General features: G+C 35.1%; 1 long non-coding RNA gene across 1 annotated transcript; it reads right to left on the reverse strand.

Moving 5' to 3' along the window:
• Positions 1 to 496: 496 nt before the first annotated feature.
• On the reverse strand, positions 497 to 15,702 carry LOC115832340. The gene is made up of 4 exons (XR_004027791.1): positions 15,542 to 15,702; positions 12,238 to 12,262; positions 9,343 to 9,403; positions 497 to 788 (listed from the first exon to the last, which is right to left on the reverse strand). It is a non-coding gene; the product is annotated as an uncharacterized LOC115832340 (long non-coding RNA).
• Positions 15,703 to 16,285: the final 583 nt, after the last annotated feature.

Raw genomic sequence — 16,285 nt, forward strand, 5'->3', positions numbered from 1 at the left:
TGTACTACATTTTCTTTATCCATTCATCTAATGATGGACACTTATGTTGATTCCATTATCTTGGCTACTGTTAATAGTGCTGCAATATATTTGAGAGTGCAGACATCTCTTTGATAATACTGATTTTCTTTCTTTTGGATACATACCCAGTGGTTCATCCATGGTACTACTATTTTTAGTTTTTTTTTTTTGAGAAAACTACATGCTGTTCTCCATAGTGGCTTTATTAATTTACATTCCCACCAACAGTGCATGAAGGTTCCTTTTTTTCCACATCTTCACCAGCATCCATTATTGCCTTTTTTTTTTCTTTAGGATTTTACTTTAGTTTTAATTGACATTTTGCACAAAAGCACAGAACAGTAAATATTTCAATGGTTTAATGTTACAAGATTACAAAATTCTTAAACAGCTACAGTATCCTACGTCAATTATTTCACATTAAATACCTGATAAAAAAAAATCAGTGCTTGAATGAAGCACAAGATAAACACGTCAATTTAATAACAAATAAAATTGAATCTAGCATGTTAAGGTAAATATCAATAACCACTTTAAGTATGAAAATATCATTTCAATAGGGGGGAAAATCCAGATTACCAAGGGTACAAACTAATAGCAGCATTTTCAAAGCTGAGATGAAATTTGTGTAAACACACGTTGGCCCATACAGTGAACATGTACTTCTGTTCCTTGGGCCCTCCCGACGTAGGGCTGAAAGGAGATCCTGCTGGCCCTCTCTTAGATTCCAAATATGAGAAAATCTGCCTCAGGTTGCAGACCACTGGCTGGAAACACAAGTGCAGCACAAGGAGATTAATGTGTCTGAGCAGGTTGGAGCCCTTTTTGTGATGGGCCGACTAGTAACATTTTCAATGCATACCTAGGGTCTTCCAAGCCAAAGGTGCACATAGTAACAGGTCGTCTACCTGATGTGATCCTGACTTCAGGGAGAGACCTGAGTGCAGGACCAGATACGGATGAGAATTGATTGATGGCCCAAGCTCACCATAGCTGACACCACTTTTCAACCACAGCATTCTAGGCCAACCCAGATGGAACACACACACACACACACACACACACACACACACACACACACACACATTTGTGATTCTTAGCCCACTATGACCAAATAACTCTTAAATACAGAATGTGTACATTGTAAGTCTCCCTTTTATTAGTATTTTCAAGCATTAATAACTAGTTCTTTCCAGTCTGATTCTTATAGATACTCACAAGCTAACCATGTTTTCTTTCTTGTAAGCACTCCATCTTTAACAATGAACTTTGGAAACTTCAGGTCTTACTTTTAACAAGTACAGTTGGAAAAGAAACACCAAGAAGCAGACTCAGTGGTAAATTATTAAGGTGGTGCAAAAGTAATTGTGTTTCTGTCATTGTTTTTAATGGCAAAAATTGCAATTACTTTTGCACCAACCTAACATTCGCATTACAGTGTTACGAAAAAATAATTGCTAGTGGATTTTTTTTCTAAATAATTTAGGGTTTAGCATTTACCAACTGTTCAGACCAAAAGTAATTTCCAAGTAGGAAAGCTCTTTATCCAACTTCTCCACTGGCACTTGTGCAACATAACCTATTCCCAAATCCTTATGGATGAACTTCTTTACTTGGCTGTTACTGATGCTAAATGGGCTTATAGACCCAAAATGCCATAAGGATGGCTGTTACAAGGAGGATGCTAAAATTGCTTCCTGTCAACACCAGGTTCTGCTTGCACAGCACTTCATATGGCCAGCTCTGTTCTGGAGGACCCACAGGGCTCAGGGCCTCTGCCTGCTCCAAGAGGCTGCATAGGTCAAGGCATAGCCACATAACACAAGATACAACATCTTCCCTGGCCCCTTGACTGTCTTTTTGATAGAAGCCATTATAACTAGGATGGGATGATGTCTCATTTGTAGTTTTGATTTGCATTTCTCCGATGACCAGTGATGTTGATTGAGCATCTTCTCATATGCCTGTTTGTCATTTGTATGTCTTCTTTTGAGAAATGTCTATTCATATCTTTTGCCCATTTTAAAAATCAGATTATTTGTTTTTCCCTATTGGGTTGTTTGACTTCTGTATATATTTTGACTTTTAATCCATTGTCAATTGGGTAGTTGGTAAATATTTTATCTCATTCCATGGGTTGTCTCTTCACTTTGCTGATTGTTCTCTTTGCTTACAGAAGTTTTTTAAGTTGATGTGATCCCATACTTCTTTTTTTTTATTTTTTATTTTTTTTATTATTATACTTTAGGTTTTAGGGTAATGTGCACAATGTGCAGGTTTGTTACATATGTATCCATGTGCCATGTTGGTGTGCTGCACCCATTAACTCGTCATTTAGCATTAGGTATATCTCCTAATGCTGTCCCTTCCCCCTCCCCCCACCCCACAACAGTCCCCGGAGTGTGATGTTCCCCTTCCTGTGTCCATGAGTTCTCATTGTTCAATTCCCACCTATGAGTGAGAACATGCAGTGTTTGGTTTTTTGTCCTCGCGATAGTTTACTAAGAATGATGGTTTCCAGTTTCATCCATGTCCCTACAAAGGACATGAACTCATCATTTTTTATGGCTGCATAGTATTCCATGGTGTATATGTGCCACATTTTCTTAATCCAGTCTATTGTTGTTGGACATTTGGGTTGGTTCCAAGTCTTTGCTATTGTGAATAGTGCCGCAATAAACATACGTGTGCATGTGTCTTTATAGCAGCATGATTTATAGTCCTTTGGGACTAATGGGATGGCTGGGTCAAGTGGTATTTCTAGTTCTAGATCCCTGAGGAATCGCCACACAGACTTCCACAATGGTTGAACTAGTTTACAGTCCCACCAACAGTGTAAAAGTGTTCCTATTTCTCCACATCCTCTCCAGCACCTGTTGTTTCCTGACTTTTTAATGATGGCCATTCTAACTTGCCTGTGCTTTTGAAGTCTTATTCAAGAAATTGTTGCCTAGACCGTTTTTCCAGAGTGCTTCTCTAATGTTTTCATTTAGTAGTTTCATCAAGAGATTAAAGGACAAAATCCAGGTGATCATTTTAATAGATGTTGGAAAATCTATTTTGATAAAATTCAACATCACTTTGTGATAAAAACTCTCAAAAAACAGAGTAGAAAAGGAACATACCCCAACACGATAAAATCCATACACAACAAACCCACAGCTAGTATCATACTTAATTGGGTAAAATGGTCAGACAGCCTTTCCTCTAAGACAGACACTCACTTTTACTACTTTTGTTCAACATAGTATTGGAAATCCTAGCTAGAACAATTAGACAAAATAAATAAACAAAATACATTCAAACTGGAAAGGAACAAGTCAAATTATTCTTGTCTTTCCATGACATAATCTTATATTTAGAAAAACCTAAAGAATCTGCAAAAAAAAGTTAGAAGTGATAAACAAGTTCAGTAAAGTTGCAGAATAAAAAAATACAAAATTAGTAATATTTCTATATGCCAACAGTGAACAATCTGAAAAAGAAATCAAGAAAGCAATCCCATTTACAATAGTTACAAATAAAATAAAATACCAAAGAATAAACTGAACCAAAAAAGTAAAACAAAATCTCTACAATGAAAACAATAAAATATTGATGAAAGAAATTGAAAAGGACACAAAATTGGAAAGACATCCCATGATCATGGATTGGAAGAATGAATATTGTTAAAATGTTTATATTTCCTAAAGCAATCTACATATTCAATGCAATGCCTATCAAAATACCAATTACATTCTTCACAGAAATAGAAAATAATAATCTTAAAATTTACATGAAACCAGAAAAAAAGACCCAGAGTAGCCAAAACGATCCTAAGCAAAAAGAATAAAGCTGGGAGGGTGCAGCAGGATGGTGGAATGGAAGCCTACATCATTTTATCACCCTGCAGGAACACCAGATTTTAACACCTATCTGCACATAGAAAAGCACCATTGCAGTAACCAAAAATCAGGTAAAAAAAAAATCACAGTATCTAGTTTTAACTGAAAATCTCTAAAAGTGGTATTTAGGACAGGGTAGACAGTTTTAAATTGCCACTGCTTCCCCATCTCCTGACAGCACCATGTGGCATGGAGAGTTTGTGCACTTGGGAGAGGGAAAGCATAGCCACAGGGAGACTTTACATTGGACTTAGTGCTTCCTTGTCATAGCAGAGAGGAAAGCTGCTCTGGGCTCAGCCAGTGCCCACACAGGGAGGGAGCATTAGGACCAGACCTAGCCAGAGGGGAAGTGCCCATCCCAGTGGTCAAAACTTGAGTTTCTCAGCAAGCCTTGCCACTGCACGCCAAAGTGCTCTTGGGTCCTGTGTAAACTTGAAAGGCAGTATAGAACACTAGGACTGTAATTCCTATGCAACTTTTAGTACTGGGCTGGGCTCAGAGCCAGCGAACTAGGCTGGCATGTGACCTAGGGAGATAATGAGCTGACATGGTTAAGGAAGTGCTTGTGCCATTTCACCCCCTACTGCATGCATTGCAGCTAACAGCAAAGAAAGTGACTTCTCCTTCTGTTTAAGGAGAGGAGAGTGAACAGTAAAGAGGACTTTGTATGTATCTTTGATACTAGCTCAGACACAGTAGGATAAGGGCACTGGGCAGGGTCGTGAGGCCCCCATTCCAGGGTCTAGCTCATGGACAACATTTCTGGATATACCCTGGGCCAAAAGCCAAAAGGGAATCTGCTACCTTGAAGGACAGGAACTTTGAATAGTTCTGGCAGGATTCATCATCCGCTGACTAAAGAGCCCTTGGGCTCTGAATAACCAGCAGCAATACCCAGATAGTACACCATGGACCTTGGACTCTGAGACATGCTTGTTTCAGGTATGACCCATCACATTCCCAGCTGTGGTGGTTGTGAAAGACTCCTGTTTGAGAAAAGCAGAGGTAAAGGGGACTTTGTCTTGAACCTTAGGTACTAGCTAAGCCACAGTGGGGTAGAGCAACCGGTAGGCTCTTGGTGTCCCTGAGTCCAGGCATAGGCTCTTGGAGAGTATTTCTGGACCTGCCTTGGGCCAGAGGGGATTTCACTGCCCTGAAGGGTGAATCACAGGCCTGGTGGCATTCACCACAAGCTGACTGAAGAACCTCGGCAGTGTCATGGCAGATGCTGCCATGGGCTGCTGGTGGTGGTGGCCACAGGGAGAGGTTCCTCTGCCTGTGGAAAGGGAAGGGAAGGGCAAGAAGCACCTTGTATTGTGGTTTGAATGCCAGTTTAGCCACAGTAACGTAGAATATCAGGTAAATTTCTAAGGTTTAAGATTCTAATCCTCGGCTGCCAGGCATCATCTCTGGACTTGCCTGAGGCCAGAGGAAGCTTGCTGCCCTGAAGGGAAGAACACAAACATAGCTGGCTTCATTACCTGCTAATCACAGAGCCCTAGGGCCTTGAGTCAACATAAGTAGTAGTTAGGTAGTGGTTACAGCAAGGCTTGTGTGACACCTAGTGCTGTGCTGGCTTCAGTTCTGAATCAGCTTAATCTCATTGGTGGTGGCCACAGGGGTGTTTGCATTGTGACACCACCAGTTGCAGGCAGCTCAGCACAGAAAGAGAGACTGTTTGGGAGAAAGTAATGGAAAAGAAAAATAATTTCTTCCTAATAATCAAGAGAATTCTTCTGGGTCTTATCCAACACCAAGAAGGCTGTGCCTCCATGAGTCTGCAAAAGCCACACTGTTATTGAGCTTGGGGCCCAAGTCCCTTTGAATGCCTGGGAAGCCTTCTCAAGAAGAAAAGACACAAAACAGCTCAGACTGTGAAGACTACAATAAATACCAGACTGTTTAATGCCTGGACATATGAGCATCCACAAGCATCAAGATCATCCAGGAAAACATAACCTCACCAGATGAACTAAATAAGGCACAAGGGACCAATGTCAAGGAAACAGAGATATGTGACCTTTCAGACAGAGAAATAAAAATAGATGTCTTGAGGAAACTCGAAGAAATTAAAGATAACACAGATAAGAAATTCAGGATTTTATCAGATACATTTAACAAAGAGATTGGAATAATTTTACAAAATCAAGCAGAAATTCTGACATTTAAAATGCAATTGGCATACTGAAGAATGCGTGATAGTTCTTTAATAGCAGAATTAATCAAGCAGAAGAAAGAGTTAGTGAGCTTGAAGATGGGGCATCTGAAAATACGCAGATAAAGGAGATAAAAGAAAAAAATGATAAAATACACCTCTGAGATCTAGAAAATAGCCTCAAAAAGGCAAATCTAAGAGTTACTGGCCTTTAAGAGGAGGTAGAGAAAGAGATTGGTGTGGAAAGTTTATTTAAAGGGATAATAATAAAGAACCTCCCAAACCTAGACAAAGATATCAATATCCAAGTACAAGAAGGTTATAGAACATCAAGCAGATTTAACCAAAAGAAGGCTATCTGATGGTGTTTAATAATAAAACTCCTGAAGATCAAGGATAAAGAAAGGATCCTAAAAATAGCAAGAAAAAAGAAACAACCTGCAATGGAGCTTCAATATGTCTGGCAGCAGACTTTTAAGCAGCACCCTTACAGACCAGAAGAGAGTGGCATGATATAAAGTGCTGAAAGAAAACAATGTTTACCCTAGAATAGCATATCTGATGAAAATAGCCTTCAAGCATAAAGGAGAAATAAAGACTGTCCCAGAAAACAAAAGTCAAGGGCTTTCATTAACACGAGACCTGTACTAAAAGAAATGCTAATGGGAGTTCTTCAGTATGAAAGAAAAGGCTGCTAATGGGTAAGAAGAAATCATCAGAAGCTACAAAACTCACTGGTAGTAGTAAGCACACAGAAAACTGTAGAATATTATAACATTGTAATTGTTATATATAAACTACTCTTAAGCAGAAAGACTAAATGATAAACCCATAAAAAATAATAACTACAACAACTTTTTTAGACGGTACAATAGGGCTAAAGAAAAACAATAAAAATTAAAAAGGGGGGACAAAGTGTGGAGTTCTTATTAGTATTATTTTCCTGTATTTGTTTATGCAATCAGTGTTAAATTATCAGTTTAAAATAATGGATCATAAGGTATTATTTGCAAGCCTAATGATAGCCACAAATCAAAAAATCATACCATGGATATAAAAAAATAGAAAGGAAGAAATTAAATCATACCATGAGAGAAAAATTACCTTTTCTTAAAGGAAGACTTGGAGGAAGGAAAGAAAAAAAGGCCACAAAACAACCAGAAAACAAGTAACAGAATGGCAGGAGTAAGTCCTTACTTATCAGTAATAACACTGAGTTTAATTGGACTGAACTCTCCAATCAAAAGACATAGAGTGGATAAAAAAACAAGACCCAATGATTTGTTGCCTACAAAAACACATTGCACCTAAAAAGATACACATAGAATAAAATTAAAGGGATGTAAAAAGATAGCTCATGCTCCGGGAGGCAGAGCTTGCAGTGAGCCGAGGTCACGCCACTGCACTCCAGCCTGGGTGACAGAGCGAAACTCCATCTCAAAAAAAAAAAAAAAAAAGATAGTTCATGTCAATGGAAACAAAAAAAAGCAAGAGTAGCTATATTAATATCAGACAAAATAAATTTCAAGACAAATTTGTAAGAAGAGACAAAGAAATTCACCATATAGTGATAAAGGGGTCAATTGAGCAAGAGGATACAAAAATTATTAATATATATGCACCCAACACTGGAGCAGTCAGATAAATATAATATTATTAGAGTTAAAGAGAGATAAATCTTATGAGCCCCAAGAATTTGAGACAGGTCTCAAATAATTTAGAAAATTTATTTTTCCAAGGTTGAGGGCACACATGCCCATGACACAGCCTCAGGAGGTCCTGATGACATGTACCCAACATGTTCAGAACAGAACTTAGTTTTATACATTTTAGGAAGACATGAGACATCAATAAACATGTAAGATGATCATTGGTTCAGTCTGGAAAGGCAGGACAACTAGAAGCAGGGGGGCGCTTACAGGTTGTAGGTAGAACAGAGACAAATGGTTGCATTCTTTTGAGTTTCTGATTAGCCTCTCCAAAGGCAGCCAGATATGCATGTATCTCAGTGAGCAAAGGGGAGACGTTGAGTAGAATGGGAGGCAGCTCTGCCCTAAGCAGTTCCCAGCTTGACTTTTCCCTTTAGCTTAGTGATTTTGGGGCCCCAAGATATTTTCCTTTCACAACATCAGTACAATAATAGTTGGAGCCTTCAACACCCCGCTTTCAGAATTGGACAGATTTTCCAGACAGAAAATCAACAAAGAAACATCAGACTTAATCTTCACTATAAAAGAAATGGACTTTATGGCTATATACAGACTTACAGGTTCTTTTCATCGGCACATAATCACTCTCAAGGATTGACCATATGTTCAGTCAAAAAACAAATCTTAAAACTTTCAAAAAATTGAAATAATATCAAGCATCTTCTTTGACCACAATGGAATAAAACTAGAAATCAACAACGAAAGGAATTTGGGAAACTATACAAACATGAAAATTAAACAATATGTTTGTGAATGACAAGTGGGTCAATAAAAAAAATTAAGAAGAAAATTTAAAAATTTGTTGAAACAAATTATAATGCAAACATATCATTTCAAAACCTATGAGATACAAGGGAAAAGTCCTAAAAGGCAAATTTATAACTATTAGTTATAAATAAATAATATAAATATTATAATATAAATAAAAAAAGAATAAAAACTTCCAATAAATTAATGATGCATCTTAAGAAACTAAAAATGCAAGAGCAATCGAAACCCAAAATTAGTAACAGGAAAGAGATAATAAAAACCAGAGCAGAAATACATGGAAATGAAGTGAAGAAAACACTATACAAGATCAACAAAACAAAAAGTTATTTTCTGAAAAAATAATCAAAACTGACAAATTTTTATCTAGACTAATAAAAAGTGAAAAGACTCAAGTAAATAAAATCAGATACTAAAAATCAGACATAACAACTGATTCTGAGAAATTCAAAGGATCATTATTGGCTACTGTGAGTAACTATATACCAATAAATTGAAAAGCCTAGAAGAAATAGTTAAATTCATGGAAACATACAACCTACCAAGATTAAGCAATGAAGAAATCCGAATAAATGGAATATTTAGTTTACTTTCATTTTTTTCGCTTTCCCAGTTTCTTTTATTGATTAAATGCAGGAAAACAACCAAATAAAGTTTTCTTTGATATTTTCTTTTAAACTCACAAATGTCAAGACGTCAGTTTCTTTGGTACTCAAAATATTGGAAAACAATGGAAGATTTTCAGTAAGTTTCTATGATTAATTAAAAGCCCTCTTAAGTAGAACAGAAATATTCAGTGACTTACCCGGTCCTGTCTTCTTTTTTTCTAGTTTGATATAATCCACACAATAATCTTAATCTAAAATCTAGAATAAACAAAAAGGCCATGCAGTAGAATATAGACTGTTATTCACGTTGGGTTATTATTTAAACATCTAAAAAGCCATCCAACATTGACCTTTCTTGAAATAGATTTCACTCAAGAATGCATGTGAAACAAGTTCTTACCCAAACAGTAGAATATGAGGATTGTATATGAATAAAAAAATTTCTTTGTAAAACTGTAGGATAGGGTTGCAAGAGTTCATCATATAAAACTTGGGGAAACCTTTTGAAAAATAAACCCCTAAAAACTATTTTATAATATAGTTTTATCATGTTTACAGATTAATAGAAAATTTCCATGATAAGCAGAATAAGCAATTTATGCAACAATGGTACTATTTTATTAGTAAGAAAATATGCAACAGCAGAAATCGGCAAAAGCTGACTCAAGTGTAAAATCTCAGTGTGCTTTTTGTTAACAATTAGATTTTTCTGTTCCAATACTTGTAGAAAGAAACTACAAAGCAATTATAATCTCTCAGCTGGCTTGTCTTCAGAAACAAGGGTATTCACCTTTGACAAGTGAATCATAGAAGCCACTTTCCATATTCTTTGGTTGCCTTAAAATAGGTTTTTTGTGCTCACATTTTTGCTTTAATCACGAATGGGTCAATTGCGTTTTGTCCTTGCCTTCCTTCTTATTTAGATGGCAGTTAACAAAGATTTTGTAGTTGTTATTGTTCTCCTAATCTATTTCTTCGTAAATACCAAAAACTTCCAAATGAAAATCTATATGCCGCTATTACTTTAAAAGTGAAATAATGTCATTCCAAAGAGTGAAATTTCCTTTGTGAGTGATTTAAGACAATTTTTAAAAAGACAATAGCAAGTTATGAAAGGTACATAAGAAGCAAAGTTGTCTTTTCAAAATAAATGGTCTGAAAGAAAAGCAAAAGCGTGTGTTTAAGAAATCAAAAGCAGCCGTAGCAAGATGTAATCCAAATATTCTATGGAGTCTAATCTGAAATACTGTGATGAGGTTTTGTAGAAATACGCTTTTGAGGGACACTCTTAGTAAATTAGTGGACTGTTGTTTTGTTTTATATTTTGTATTTGAATCATTAAATCATTGAGAAACAAGTGAAGTTAAATGTATCAGAGAATACTACAAAATAGAATAAATTTAAAACATGCAGACACAACAAAATATGTTTCAAAATATTTATACAAGGTCAAAAGAAAGATTTCCTATTAAGTAAAATTTTAAAAAATTACCCAAAAGATGAGTTTACCAATAAGCCTAGAAAACAGAGATAGAGAAAAAAAAGCTATAACAAAATTACTACCAGAAATAATGCAGGAACCAGATTTTTTCAGTGAGTTAAAAACAAACAAACAAACAAAAATTGATGTGAAAGATACTTCTTATAATATGTAAATTCATCTAGAGTATAAAATGATAGAAAGATGTAGAAAATATTTTCACCATTATAAAGTAGATTTGAGAGCTTGAAACAAAAACAAAACTAGAGATAATCTTTTATAAAAATTAAAGAAAAATATGCAAATAAAATTAAATCCAACTGCATACTTTAGAATGAGTTATAATGCAAAATCTCAGTATTTTATTAGAGAAAAACTTCATTACTGTCCACAAAATGGATAGTTAAAAATTTTACATCCATAGATGCTAAAAATATTTTAATGCAAGAATGGGAAGAAGATAGATTGATAGTTACACACATACATACATATATATTCTTTTACATATATTTCTTTTATGCACACATACACACACATATTCTTATATGTAATCCAAAAATATATACACACATATATATACACATATACACAATGTAAAGCTATATACATATAATACCTTATATCTACATAGTATGTGCTAAATTTGAAAGGTGAATGACGAAAAAGTTACAAAATATTATAAACTCATCAAAGTGAGCTTGACTATTTGCAGAAACATTTCAATGGGATTTCAATAGAATTCAATAGAATGGACCATTCAGTAAAAAAATGAACTTGGACAAGGGACTTTTACAAATTATCTGAGAAAATACATGGATAGAGGGGATAAGACAATTCTGAAAAACTGAAAAGGAGATTTATGTTTTAGACAGTTACATATTTTTATAGAGGAAAAAATAACTAAAATGATGCGATGTTTCTGAACAAATAGACAAAGTATTGGAATAGGCCAGAAAGCCTTAAAATATTCTTTATTTATATATAAAACTAATATTTATAAAGAAGGATTCATCAATACATGGAGCTGGAGTAATTATTTATTTTTTAAAAAATTATCTGAGCACAAAAATATAGTCCAGATGGATAAAATACTTAAGAGCAGAAGGTAAAACCATAAGAAAGTAGAGATAAGTATGATTAATTTTTTATCTAAATTTCTCAGCTTAATGGGTAAGAAAATAAATAAATAAAAATTGATAGGTAAATCTAGTTCAAACTTTGAAATGTTCTCTTTAAGATGTAATACAAATTATTTGAAGAAACTAAAAATCCAGAAAAAATTGTGTGTTATATATAGTTAGTATATTTAATACATAAAGAACTGTTATTACACATTAATAAGAAAATTACGAAAATCCGGATAGAGATTGTGAAAGGCAGTTCATAAGGGAAAAGTAAAAATTGCTAAACTTTGATTTTAAAATTACTATTATACAAACATATAAATTAAACATAGTTTGTATTTTTTTAAATTAAAAAGAAAAATTATAGTTTTGGTGTAGTTGCACTGAAACTGGAAATATAGTACCCTGCTCTTAGAAATGTAAACTACTAGAACCTTTCAGGTAAGAAATACAATATCCAGTTATCAAAAATGTAAAATTGTTCATACCTTTTCTGAGCATTTGAATCTTATCCTAAAAATGAAAAAAGAAGAAAGAAAATAATATAACAGGATCTTTATCCTATATTATTTGTCATAATACAGATAAGCAATAAAATGTTCAATCAGAAAATTATAGTGTATCCACATGAAATGTGAGGTACATATTATAGATCATAGTCTTTAAAACAGTAAGGAAGGATAAACACTATAATGCAAAAATTTTATATACATTTATACACATCAAATATAATCCTCAAAATTATATATATCATCTCAAAAATGTGTACATACATATTTATATTTGCATGTAACCAGAAGTCTACCTTATTAGAGTATCATAAATTAACTGAATAATATAATAAAGTATATTATTTTCTTGTTAAAATTATCTCAACTTTGGGAATTTTCTACATTAATATATTACTTTTATAATCAGAAAATGTTATATGATATTGCTTGTTTTTATGCTTGTGGCTATTATTCTCTTTCCAATATGGCATTAACTTTGCAGAAAATGATTTGGCCTATCACAGGATGGTTAGAGAATACAGTGCACCTGTTATGAGCAATATTTTTCTACCACTTGGCTAAAGTGCTCTAGTTGGTCCAGTGGCTTTCTGACAAGAAATTGAAAGGATTTTGAAATGACATTTGGCTGTGGATAGAAAAAAATATAAATTTCTGGTAGATAACAATCATATTTAAATAACCAGTTTTCCTCTTTTAACATATTAAAAGTTTGCCACCTCCAATCTTTCTAAAAGTTGAAAATACTATGAATTAATATTTTATTTAAGCAAAAATAAAGTTCAAGATTTCTATCAAGGAAGTTGGAGAGAATACAAACTAGGCTGTCTTTACATAAAATTCTAATTAACTGTATTTCTCTTTTAGTGAGATTCATTTATTAAAAATTCCAAAATTTCTTTAAATGTGGTTATTTTGGCATAATTTATAATTTTCTCTGTTTTCAAGTTTGTGTATACTCCAAAATATGCAATTTAAATTCCAATGTAAACAAAGGTTTAGCTGATTGTATTGTTCAGCATATCTTAGTTTTGCTATACTTTATGACATTCTTGAGTGAGTGTTTTGTTAACTATATGTATATATGTGTGTGTGTGCATGCATGTGTGTGTTTGTAGTTTTGACAAAGTGAAAAATTAATTTGAAATGTCTGAAGTTGTTATATCTATTTATAAAATAAATGCAAATACCATGTCATCCTTAAAATTAATATATGTAAAGCTCACAAGATATTGGGAAATATGAGTCAATGCTTCATCTGTTCCAATTCAAAAGACTCCTTCTTCCAACCTCAAACTTCCAAACAATAACAATTACAACAATATGCATGTAGCTAAAACAATGCAAATATCACTTATACAAGTATAATTTTGCTTTTCTTTGTCTCCATGTGTTGTTAACAAAAATTTCAACAGTTAATGCCATCTTCTTCAAGTTCAAATTCTCACAGTGTTTTTATTCCTCCTCTAGTTATTGCTTTTGGATATTCTCTAAACTATGAACTAAAAACTGTTAAAACTAGCCACTACCTACATACCCTGCATCTAAGAAGAAAGGAACAGAGAAAGGGAACAAATATAAACAAGTTAAAATCACTTAAATCAGATCGTGACACTGAAAGGGTACAGATATGAGTAGACACCACAGCTCATGAGTACACAATCAAGTCTATGTGCTAGTACATTCTGAGGACCCCTCCGTACTCTAGGCCTTCAGGACTGATACAGTTTGGCTGTGTCCCCACCCAAATCTCATCTTGGATTGTAGCTCCCATAATTCCCACAGGTTGTGGGAGAGAGCAGTGGGAGATAATTGAATCATGGGGGCAGTTTCCCCCATTCTGTTCTTGTGGTAGTAAATAAGTCTCATGAGATTTGATGGTTTTATAAGGGAAACCCCGTCCAATCGGATCTCATTCTATCTTGCCTATTGCCACGTAAGATGTGCCTTTCACCTCCCTCCATGATTGTGAGGGCTCTTCACCACGTGGAACTGTGAGGCCATTAAACCTCTTTTTCTTTGTAAAGTTCCCAGTCTTGGTTATGTCTTTATCAGCAGCGTGAGAACCATTTAATACAAGGACTTACCTTACATTAGGATAGAATGGCTCCGAACAGTCGCTAAGCCCTGTCTATTATGGACTTCACTTCACCTCCTAACATTACAGATAATGTCAGCCTCCTTCAGTTCAAGGTCCGGGCTTTTGCCAGGCCCCACATAGTCTATCGGCCCCAGTGCCCAGGTTCATTACAAATAAAACTACTAAATCTCTGACTTTTCCGAAGTTAGTAAGAGGCGCTGATTAACACAAGCTGGAAGAGAGGGGCTGTTATCTACCCGTTGGTTGAACTTTGACCAGTGAAAGAAAGGAGAGTGTGAAGTATCCAGTAGGTTCATTGCATCCCCTTCCTGCCTATAACGGACCATTCCTAGAGGTAATGGTTTTATATGGTTTCTCTAAAAACTCCCTTGACCTAGAAATCGCTGGGTTCTTTTAAGAAACTTGGAAAGTTATAAAATGCACTACTCTTTCTTTGCTTCTTCTTTCTGACTCATTTCTCTTTTTTTCCTTTCACTATTGCTTTCCTGGAATTGAACACTCATCCCTAAAACATTACTATATAAACTGTGCCTTATGCTGTACTTTCTAGAGAACCCGAATTAAGACATTATTTTTCTGCTGCTGTCAGAAGGCTACTTCTGATATTTATGCTTTCATTCTCCATTAATCATTTAATATTTTATTTTCCTTCATCAGCCAACACTGCAGGCAGTTGAGGCTTTTTCCATGATGAGGTAAATCCAACTATGATTTCTGAAGAATAGAATTTATTGGTGGTCCTACCTGGTTTCCGGAGTCTTCCAATAAATTTAACTCCTATATGTGGCAGACTAGGAGGCACCCAAGATAAGACCTTGGGGTCTAAATATACTACAACCCCACTCCCAGCAAACCTGTTTCTCCTTGATAATCAAGATCGATACCTTCTATTTTGCATCTTTGACCTGCAGCATGAAGAGCTTGAAATGGACAAATGGCAATTTGAGACTCCAATTCAGTGAGACCATTGTAGGGTCTTCTGATGGAGTAACTTATCCTTGTGTTCTAAAACTTCTTGTCAAGGCACTGAGACAGGCTAGCAGGACACAGAAATGGAAGAATGGAAACACCCTGTGAAGGTTTCATTAGCTGTGAGAGCAAAAGTTGTAACACACACTCTGGCCTGATTCAGAGAATATACACACTTCACATTGGATAGCAGTCTAATTTATTAGATGTTACCTGTGGTCTTACTTCCATTCAGTTTTCAGACAGTTTCAACTCTCTGTAAGGCCACGTGGTTCTGTGGGATAAGGTACACGGTAAGACAGTAAATTCTATGATTTTTAGGCCATTATCTCAGTTGTGTCCACATAAAATTAGTAATTTGGTCAGAAGCAACGTTGTAAATAAAGTGTTATGTAAGCCCAGAGATGGAGTTGCTGGCAGGAATGGAAGAAAAATCCTAATCCAGAGTAAATGCCTAGTCTAGTTTGAAAAAACTTTTATCCCCTTCATGATGGAAGAGGCCCAATATTTTAATCCAAAATCTGTGGTTGGCTGGATCATCAGAGATTAACACATTTAGGTTTGGTCTCTTTCACTGGTTCTGGCAATTTAAATATTCAGCAGAGGCGAAAGCCAGTAAGCTGTGGAGTAGGGAAGTATTTGTTGCCACATAGCATCTGACTCTGCCAGCAAGATTGTGGAGTTTATTGGCCAAGCAGTAAGGAAGCTTGGAAGAGAGGCCAACTGAGAACCACTAGAGAATCGAGAGTCCCAACTAGTTTTAGTGAACATTCACATTTTACATGTTGCATAATATCCTCACACTCTGAATCCATTTCAAAAGTTCCATCTATATACTTCTTTCTAAAACATCCTAGTAACCAATCCCAACATAGCAGTTTTTTTCCAGGTTCTTCTCTGTCCAAACAATTGTCCGCCCCCTACTTACGTAGATTTTTATCTTTGTTTTATCCAGCC

This window comes from Nomascus leucogenys, chromosome 3, assembly GCF_006542625.1.
Source record: "Nomascus leucogenys isolate Asia chromosome 3, Asia_NLE_v1, whole genome shotgun sequence".
NCBI classification, from domain to species: Eukaryota; Metazoa; Chordata; class Mammalia; order Primates; family Hylobatidae; genus Nomascus; species Nomascus leucogenys.